We start from the raw sequence: 10,234 nt of genomic DNA, 5'->3' as shown, positions 1-10,234 counted from the left end.
GTACTTTGGCATTGATGGATTGGAAAAATTGACAGTCAGAATTTTTTAAAGTTAAACAAGCTGTTATATATGGTTTCTAGTTAGACAGGATCCAGCTTTTTCTTTTTCCTAAAGACAGATTATTTCTGGTAAAAAAAAATTGCAGAGGCAAATTGGGTACATTTAGAAGGCAGTGATGAGAAGTCGTTTAAAAATATACAGTAATTTCACGAATACAAGCCGCACCAATTTGACCAAAATTTTGGTGGAAATCCGGAAGTGCGGCCAATATTCCGGGGCGGCTAATACATTAAAAAAATTCTAAAAGCTGCCAACACGGAAGTGAGAGCCCGCGGCAGCCCCAAGCCAAGCTGGAGCCCGGCCGGCCCCGGCTGAGGTGGGAAAGCCTGGCAGAGGCGGGGCCAGCAGTGTAGGGGCGGGCGGCAGAGCCTGAGCCAGCAGGGCGGGGCAGGGGGGGCGGCAGAGCCCGGGCCAGCAGGGCGGGGGAGCCTGGGAGAACTGGGGCTAGCAGTGCAGGGGAGCATGGCAGAAGCAGGAAGGCCGGCGGGTGGGGCTGCCTGGCAGCGGGGGAAGCCCAGCAGAATCGGGGCCAGCAGCGTGGGGGAGCCCGGCGGTGCGGGGGCCTGCAGTGCCGGTCAGGGCGAGGAAACGCGGCGGCGGTGCAGATGGGAGGGGGCGGCCGGCGAGCCTGCCAGCGGCGGCAGCGCCTGGCCCGCCGGCAGGGCGAGTACGTGAACGCAGCGGCGACGCGGCCGGCATGCCTGCCAGCGGCGGCAGCGCCTGGCCCGCCGGCAGGGCGACTACGTTAACGCAGCGGCGACGCGGCCGGCATGCCTGCCAGCGGCGGCAGCGCCTGGCCCGCCGGCAGGGCGACTACGTTAACGCAGCGGCGATGCGGCCGGCATGCCTGCCAGCGGCGGCAGCGCCTGGCCCGCCGGCAGGGCGACTACGTTAACGCAGCGGCGACGCGGCCGGCATGCCTGCCAGCGGCGGCAGTGCCTGGCCCGCCGGCAGGGCGACTACGTGAACGCAGCGGCGACGCGGCCGGCATGCCTGCCAGCGGCGGCAGCGCCTGGCCCGCCGGCAGGGCGACTACGTTAACGCAGCGGTGACGCGGCCGGCATGCCTGCCAGCGGCGGCAGTGCCTGGCCCGCCGGCAGGTCGACTACGTTAACGCAGCGGCGACGCGGCCGGCATGCCTGCCAGCGGCGGCAGTGCCTGGCCCGCCAGCAGGGCGACTACGTTAACGCAGCGGCGGGGCGGTGCTGACGGGAGAGGGGGGCCAGTGAGCCCGGCGGCGGCTGCAGCACCACCCGGCCGGCCCCGTCAGCAACCATGAGCGGGCCGAGCCTGCCTGGCCCCGCCCCGAGCCAGTAAAGCCCGCTATGCCGCAATCCTGTTACTAATTGGCCAATTTGTGAAAGCTGCGCACGGATTCTCGCGACGAACGAAAGTGCGGCTCATATTCGGGGTGCGGCTTATCTATTGACAAAGACAGCAACATTGTCGAGGCACCGGGGGTGCGGCTTATAATCCGTGCGGCTTGTATTCGTGAAACTACTGTACTTCAGACAAAATATGATAGGTTTCTACTCACCATCAAACATGAAAAGTGCATTATAAGATGTGTGCACGTCCTTTCTGTCCCGTTCGATATCTTGATTAGAATCAAGATGAAAAGGCAAAGTATGTAGTTATTCAAAGATTAATTTTTCCATGCTGAAATTCTCCAGCATGAGCTGTGGACCTTGTATTGGTTTTTCTGTATCAAAGAAAGAACAATTCATTGTAAATTCACGTATTTCATAATTGTTCAATGAAATGTCAGTTGAGTTTCAGTGGTTCTTTATACAGGAATTTTCTGGTCCTTACATGAGCCTGGTGGTATTAATCTAGAAAAGGGAGTCAGACTGATTGATCTGTGAACTAATGAATTATCTTTAAAAAGTGAAATGTCACTGATAATCATACAAAATATTCAATGAGACGGAGAAAGAATGCAGATCTGGGAGGAAGCAGCTAGAGAGCCAAGACAACCACCCTTTAATGATGATGCAAGTATGCATTTGAGAGTTAAAAGCATGAGTGAGACAGCCAAGAGAGCCACTGAAACAATGATTCATCTAAATGGATTACTAAAAACACCACTATCCGACTGTTTGGAATACAATTTCTGGCTTTGCCATCAAAACCTGATTAAATCCAAAGAACCTGGCAGATGAAAGAGGAGGTTTTTGTAATACTATCACAAAAGACTCTAAAATACTAAGATGCTATATGAACAATCTAGTACATATATTATTTGCTTTGAAATTTGGGCAATGGTAAAACCTGGCTATAAGCCAGAGAATTTAGGTAATAAATCTGTTACTGAAAAACTTTTTGCAAAAGCATTAACTGTACTGTTGCACATGTGGTACAGATAGAAATAGAGGCATATCTGGTGTGCAAGATTAGGATCCAACAGAACCAACTAATCTAGGTTTTTCTTTGCATAACAAGACAGAGGAAGAGTGGTCTTGCCAAAACAAACCAAACAAGCTGTTTAATTCCCTTTATTGCCACTCTCAGATGCAAACAGTCCAGAGAGTTAGTGTTGATATAAGCAGGTTCAGAAGAGATTTTAGATATATTTTATATGGAATTGGAATAATAATTTTACATAATACATGCATTAAATATATAATAATTATGTATTAAATATAATTGAAAAATATAAGCACGTATATAGCTACAATATGTAAATATTGAAACCAGTCTTGTGAGTGAGTCTCAGGAATCATAAACATCTAAAGTTTTGCCTTGGGAAATGCAGTCTGTAAGTTTTTAAACAAGAGACAATTACCTCAAAAGTCCATAGAAGTTAGCTCTTTTCCTTTGAAAACATTTACCTATGTTTGACCACGATCTCTTTCCTTACCTTTGTTCTACTAATTGAATGGATGGTGTAATATTCCCACAAGCAGTGAAGGGGTTCCAGCCCCAAAGGTTTTCTGCATAGCCTGTTTTGGTCCTCTTCATTTTCCTGTTCACTTGTGCCAGTGTGAGTTTGCAGTTTTGGGAATTGCACAGAAGAGATGTTAGAGACTATGCTTAGGGTCATTGCTGTCAATTGACGTCAAACCCTTATGAAATAAATTAGTAAATATAATGTAACAAAACTTTTAAAAATTGTTACCTGCCCTCTTTCAAAGTTAATTGATTAATGTATGAAGTTATCTACCTAATAAAGCTCATAATTTTTTTCCTTTACATATATACAGAAAATGTAATATGTGGAGATAAATTACCCCTTCTAAAAATACTATATGAACTGAGAGGTGGCAGTGATGGCATCTACAGGTTTTTTTTTTCAAAATGGAAATGATAAGGACAATCTCCCAGTTTAAAGTTGTAAGAAAAATTAATATCTTTTGAGGATCAAGGTGAAAATAAAAGTGCAGAGAATTTCTAATGCATTTTCTTGGTGAGGAAATAGAGCAGCTGTTGACAGTCAGTGAGTTTCCCAAAAAAAAAAGCCCAAATAATCATAAATCCAGGGAGGAAGCTAATTCTCTTTTGTCTGTATTAAACTTTCATGTGGTTTGAGGAAGGTCCTTTAATCTAAAGTCTTTTTTTGGATAATGTTTATTATAGAGCTTTTATTCTAAGTATTTCACTATTATTAGAGCAGAAATCATTGCTTTGGTACTTTGCCCTCATTCTAAATGGATAGGTAACTTTGGAAATGTTTTTAACCAAATGCATTAAATTTTGGTCAGCTGTAAGTCGAGTAGAAGCAAATGCCTTTCTAGTACATGCTTTAGTCCTTTCACAAGTCTTTCAAGTTCCTAAATGTAACAGCTTTGAAAGCAGACTGCGCATTGTTCAGACTCATAGTTGTAGAGACTGGACATCTGCCTCAGTGCTAAGGTCTCCTAGAGTTTACATGATAAAGCCTTTCATTTCACCATTATTTGATTTCTGAATGATTTTGCAGCCTTAATATTATTCCTGTACCTCACATGAATAAAGATGGGATAAAGAGATACTTGGACATGATTATATAATCCTTATATAATATATAATTCTTATATAATATATAATTCTGTTATAGCTTGTTAACAGTTTCTGAAATTTAACTTTTAGAATTGCACAGATGCATGTTCCAAAGACTAGTGTTTCATCATATGATCTCTGTGAGTAAGTTTAATTTGGTTTTTAGGTTCTGCCTCATACACTGGCATCTGAATGATTGACACACATTTTCTCAAAAAGTACAGCTCAAAATGTTAACAAGCCTTCATCATGAATCTCTTCAATCTGGTGTTTGTTTGGTGATGCATGGTGATAACAAAGGGTCAGTATCAGCCCTTTACTGAGGTTGCAGCCCTCACATCTTTTCAGAGCATTTCATATAGACACTTAAAAGTGGGGTCATTCACACTGTTATGTGGGTAGAACAATTACTTTGCTTCTTGGATAATACTCAGAAAATGGGACAGGACAGAGAAATAGCAAATATGAGGGAATTAGTGCTTTAGGTAGTATTTTTATTATTATAATTATATTTAATTTGCAAATTAGTGGTTAATATTTTTCTTTTAAAATGGTTGCTTATTCTAAATGCGGTACTTTTTATAGTAGCTGATACAGAGTCAAAACATATAAACTTGTTTCTAAAACTTTGAATAACACAATAGAAAAAGTAATTTAAACTGAATGTGTGAGGTAATCAGAATATCACTGCTGCTTTTGTGGGTTTTTATTAACCCAGTTGTATGGCAAAGTATATTTGTGTCCTTTTACTCAGAACAAAAATCAAAGAGTTCTCAAAGCCTTAATATCACTTTATCCTTGGACATGTTTTCTTCATGGCGTATGGATATGTTTCATTACCACTGGGTTACTACTGGTGCTATATGCATTATGATTTTTTTGTAAATATTTTATATGAGAGAAAATGGAAAACATAAATCAGGTTTATAAAGCAATGAACTTGGAATTTATTGATGACATTTAGCATTTCTTAGCTAAAATTGCATAAATACTTGATACATAATTTGACCAATCAATGGAATTCAAAAGCAAAATCATTGAACAAAGCCAGAAAAGGATAAAAGATGAATAAGAAAAAAAAAAGGAAACAACTGAAAAAGCTTTGCATTGACAATGAAATTAAATACAATTTTAGGCCTGGAATAAATAAGGTAAAAGTTTTCCTGGAAACATGCCAAAGTAATTTTGTGAAATGTGCTGCAGAAATGTGTGGTTTCAGCTGTGGAAAGAACAATCCCTATATAAAGGTAAATGTACATACTTTTGTGGTTTCTTTGGAGGGGATGGTAGGAATTAACTGTGAAGATTAGAGAAGAGCATAGTAATAAATTTTGCCTACTGTAATGATAGTGTTTTCATAATAAGAGTTTTGTGTGTGGCTCAGATGACTTCAAGGAAATTAGTTTGTGAAAGAGATATATTCTGTATCTGAGGAGTTTTCTAGGCATAACAGCAATTCATCAGCTTGGCATCAGCTGAGATTTGTAAGAAGTTATTTTTCACGATAGGTATATTGTAGATTATGTTGGGCCAGCTGAGTAGCAGAAGAGGAAAGAATGCTTCAATATGCTAAGGTACATGATAGACACATATTGTGCTTTTTATGTCAAGCTTGCACATCTCAATACACTCTGTTTATATGAAATTCCTAGTAATGATGATGAACATACATTCTTCACAGGATGAACAATAAGGTGTCAAAAGGTTCCTGACTGAGGCGTGCATCCACTGGGTGTGACGGCCTCTCTTCTGCTTAGTAACCCCCCTCAGCAGGCAGCCAAGGAGTGTAGGACCTGGTGCAGGTGGTGCATTGCTATTTTGTGATTGCCCAGACCCCCAGGCCATTTAGTTCGAGGCTGTTCAAGCTGCTCCATTTCAGCAATTTTGATGAACCTACTGATGCACTGTCTAGGAATGAAAGGGAATTATAAACAAGTTGCAGGAGCCTTTGATTTGACCTTTTCATACCAATAATTTCCACTTTTCTGCATTCTAGTTTCTTGGAGCTTTTCTTTCCCAAGTTCTATCATCGAATGGATAAAGTTTAGCATATCATCAGCTAGTGTAGAAGAACTGGGACAGTTATACCTGGTCACTAGCTACAGCTGGTTACACCTGGAGCAATGACTGACTTAAGGGTGGGCTGGCATTTAACTATTCATCCAGTTCAGCAGGTGCCTAAGGTTTATAGGACTGGAAGCCTAAAATGATGTGGGAGATCAAAGGAAAATGCATGCTGCACTTTTGCAGAGGGAACATGCATGCATTAGTAATTTCACGATTATAAGCCGCACCATTTTGACAAAAATTTTGGTCCTAACCCGAAGTCCGGCTTATAATCAGGTGCGGCTTATATATGGACAAAGAACGAAAAGTTGCTGTTTTAGTTAGGAGGACAGGTGTCTGCTGAGAAAGGCAGGAACTTCTCTTTGAAATGGAAAATGTAAACCCCCTCCCTCCAAATTATTATAATTTTGAAATCAAGGGGCTTTCAGGCAAAGATATGGGAATTAGGAATAACAGTTCTTTTCTAGGGAAATTAAAATAGAAATACAGTACTACAAAGAAACAAACTCCAAACCCTGACAAAGTCAGAGTACAACCTGACACCCTGTCAGGCAGGGTGTTGGTAGCAGTTCCATTAAATGGTGGCTGCAGTCCTCTTGCAGTGACAGATGTGATTCAGTTGAAGCAGTGCTCCTGTAGAAGGTGCAGTTCCCCTCCGGAGGTCCAGTGGTGATGTGGAGAAATCTGGTTTTCCTCTGGAGTCCAGTAGAGAAAGGGGCTCCCTTAGTGTCCCAAAACCTCTGTTTTATCTTGGTAAGAAATGTTGGGCTCTTCCCTCTGGCTGGAGCAACTTCCAATGGGATGAAGTAATTTTATCAGTCACACAGTGGGACTCAATGGGCCATTAGCGGAAAATGACTCGCTGGAGGAAGGTTGGGTTGTGAAAAGATAAAGAACAATGCCCTGCCTGGTTTCAATGGATGGCCCATTAGCAGAATATCTGTCGCTGAGATAAGGATCACTGCCCCCCCCCACCCCCAACAGATAGTGATAGAATAGATAACTTTTATCACACTCTGTATTGTAATGTGCGCTTATAATCAGGTGCGGCTTATGTATGGACAAAGAATGAAAAATTGCTGACAGCCAGAAGTGCGGCTTATACTCAGTGTGGCTTATAGTCGTGAGATTACTGTACACCTATAACATAAGCTGATTTTTGTACACATTGGAAGATCTGTGAGAATCACAGATTTTTGAGAGTTTCTTCCATTAGAGGAATGTTAAAAGTAAAATTAATGAATGTGACAATCATTGCTGTTGGTTTTTGTTTGTTTGTCTTTTTTCCCCCAAAGCAGAAGAACAAAAGATCTACGAATAACTAGTGGAGTATGAGAAGAATCCATTCTCTACTGGATAAATAGCATGATTTACTGGAGACAGCAGATAGTCAGAGGATTGCCAAATGCTTTAGATATTTCGGATTTGAGAATTTGACAAACAGTCTGGATTATTCAACAATTGTCATAATATAATAATCACATTTTTCCTACATGTATTTGTTGCTGCATAGTTGGAATTGTTTTCTCAAAATCTGAAAGCAACATTTGAAAACCTTATAGAGACATACTTACATTGCAAAATCAAGAACTGTAAAGTTCAGAGATCCACTATTTATAATTGCCTGCAGTTCTGATGTATAAAGATTTTTTTCTTTTTATATATCTATAGCTTTATAGATTTTAATGTACAGCTGTATAGTTTCTAACACTTTGTCACATTGGCATAGTAGTTGCATTTTCTCAGGTATAGTCTTGCTTTTTAGTTTAGCAAGGACACTTTGTTTTACATCATACATCATAGACATAATAAAAAGTAGGGCTAAAAGATTAGGGTGGGGGGGTCTCCAAAGAGGCAGAACCCAGGGGAAAATTACCTAACCAACTACTCTTCTAATGGGACAATACTTGTTAGATATACTAATTAATTAACCTTATAAAAACCTGTAGAAATACTGTATCACCTGTGCATATAGTCATATTGTGCACCAAAAGCTTTCAATTAAGAACTTGCTTTTATATTATCATTCTGTGACATTGCTGCCTTTTGCAGATGTTTTTAAATGCCTAGCACAGCAGGGGTGAGTGCATATCAGATAGTGGTGCTCAAGAAGCACTTTCTTTATGAAATGTGTAAGCTTTTCTCTGTGTCCTCCAGCAGATTGTTCAGATTTAAATGACTCTCAAGCAATCCAATTCACTTCAAAATTATGATGCCAATAATATTCTCTCTAAATTATGCTTCTTTTTCTTTTCAGAAAAGCATATACTGCTTAGCAGACCAACTGTGATTTTCTTTATTCTATTGCCTAATTAAATCTCCTCCACACATGGTATTATTATATGCCACCTAGTACTGCATTGTAATTGATATGGAATACCCTGGTAATCAGCTATTTGGGGTCAGTTTTGAGGTGATAGATCATCTAATCTTATCATTAGAGGTTCCCATTCAAGAGGGAAGTGTGTCTAGTCCCTTTTAGCCTACAAGGATGTAAATTTTAATGTACAGTAATTTCACGACTATAAGGCACACCCTTTTGACTAAAATTTTGGTCCGAACCTGGAAGTGCACCTTATAGTCCGGTGCACCTTATATAATGTACAAAGCTGCGAAATTTGCCAACCCAGAAGTGGGAGCTGTGGCCACTGCGAGCTGCGGCAGCGCTGGTGCTGCAGGAGCCCTGGGCTTGGGGCTCCCGCAGTGCTGGGGTTGCTGCAGCTCGGAGCAGCCGCGGCTTGCACTTCTGGGTTGGCTCGAGGTGGCCACAGCTCCTGTGGCACGAGGCCCCCGCGGCACAAGGTTCCCAGAGCACGGGAGTGGCACCGGGCTCCTGGAGCACGGGGGTGGCACAGGGCTCCTAGAGCGCTGGTGTGGCATGGGGCTCCCGGAGTGCTGGGGTGGCACGGGCTGGCGGGATTGCAGGGTGGCTCACACTTACGGCATCGCAGTGCAGCTCGGAGTGCCGGGGCGGCACGGGCTGGCGGGATCGCGGAGTGGCTCGTGCTTATGGCATCGCTGCACGACTTGGGCTGGGCTGGTGGGATCGCGATGCAGCTCACACTTACGGCCTCGCTGCACGGCTCGGGCTGATGGCATCGCAGTGCAGCTCTGAGTGCCGGGATGGCATGGGCTGGTGGGATCACAGTGTGGCTAGCGCTTACAGCCTCGCGGCACAGCCCGGGAGTGGGGGGAAGGAGCCAGTGGCGGCAGCAGCCTGGGTGCAGGTGGAAGGAGCCGGCGGCAGCCACAGCCCAGGTGCAAGAGGGAAGCTGGTGCTGGGCGGGGGAAGCTGGGACCCATGGCCGCGCAGTGGGAGCCAGGAGCTGCGAGCCATGCCAGCCGGTGCCGGGGGCGAGGGGGAATGCCCGGGCCCATGGCACGGGGAGGGCACCTGGGGCTGCATTTAAAGACTACACTAATCTGTGAAAAATGTTTGCAAATTGAGCACCTGCCAGTAATTCATTACTTTGTTGCACGTGGCGCAGCTCCTCGCTGCAAAAAAAAAAAGTGCGCCTTATAGTCCGGTGCACCTTATATAATGTACAAAGTTGCGAAATTTGCCGACACCTGGAGGTGTGCCTTATAATCTGGTGCACCTTATAGTCGTGAAATTACTGTAAATTTGTCTGTAAATATATTTCAGCTCCCCTAATGGCTTTTTGAGTTGAAGGCCAGTTTGAAGTTGCAAAAACTGTATTCCTTTTGAATGACTTTGTGTTTTGTATGTCTACCTCCCTAAAGAATACAGGGCATTGTATTCATATTTGGGAAAAGCACAAAGCTTGTATGCTGAAATCCTTAACTGAATATCAGATAATTTCTGAATATTGGTACGTGTTTTATGTTGTTGCCACATCTTGTTCTTTTATCTGTTCAGTTTGTGCAGCTGTTTTAAAAAACTTTTCTTAACTCTTCTTACATGGATATCTGAATAATTCATATGGTACTTCTCCAAATAAGCTGTGAGTTTTCTCATGCTGGGATGTACTTGGCTTGGACAGAACCCAGAACACATTCAAACAGATCTCCATATTTTCTTTTGTGGTAGTGGCTTGATTTCTTCTGAAGCACAAGGCCATTTCCCATTTTGTGAAGAAAGGATGACAGAGATCCCAGTGTTCAAAGT

Source organism: Catharus ustulatus, chromosome 5 (genome assembly GCF_009819885.2).
Source record: "Catharus ustulatus isolate bCatUst1 chromosome 5, bCatUst1.pri.v2, whole genome shotgun sequence".
Taxonomy (NCBI): Eukaryota; Metazoa; Chordata; class Aves; order Passeriformes; family Turdidae; genus Catharus; species Catharus ustulatus.
The sequence above is the reverse complement of the archived record's forward strand: the minus strand, read 5'-3'. Positions refer to the sequence as shown.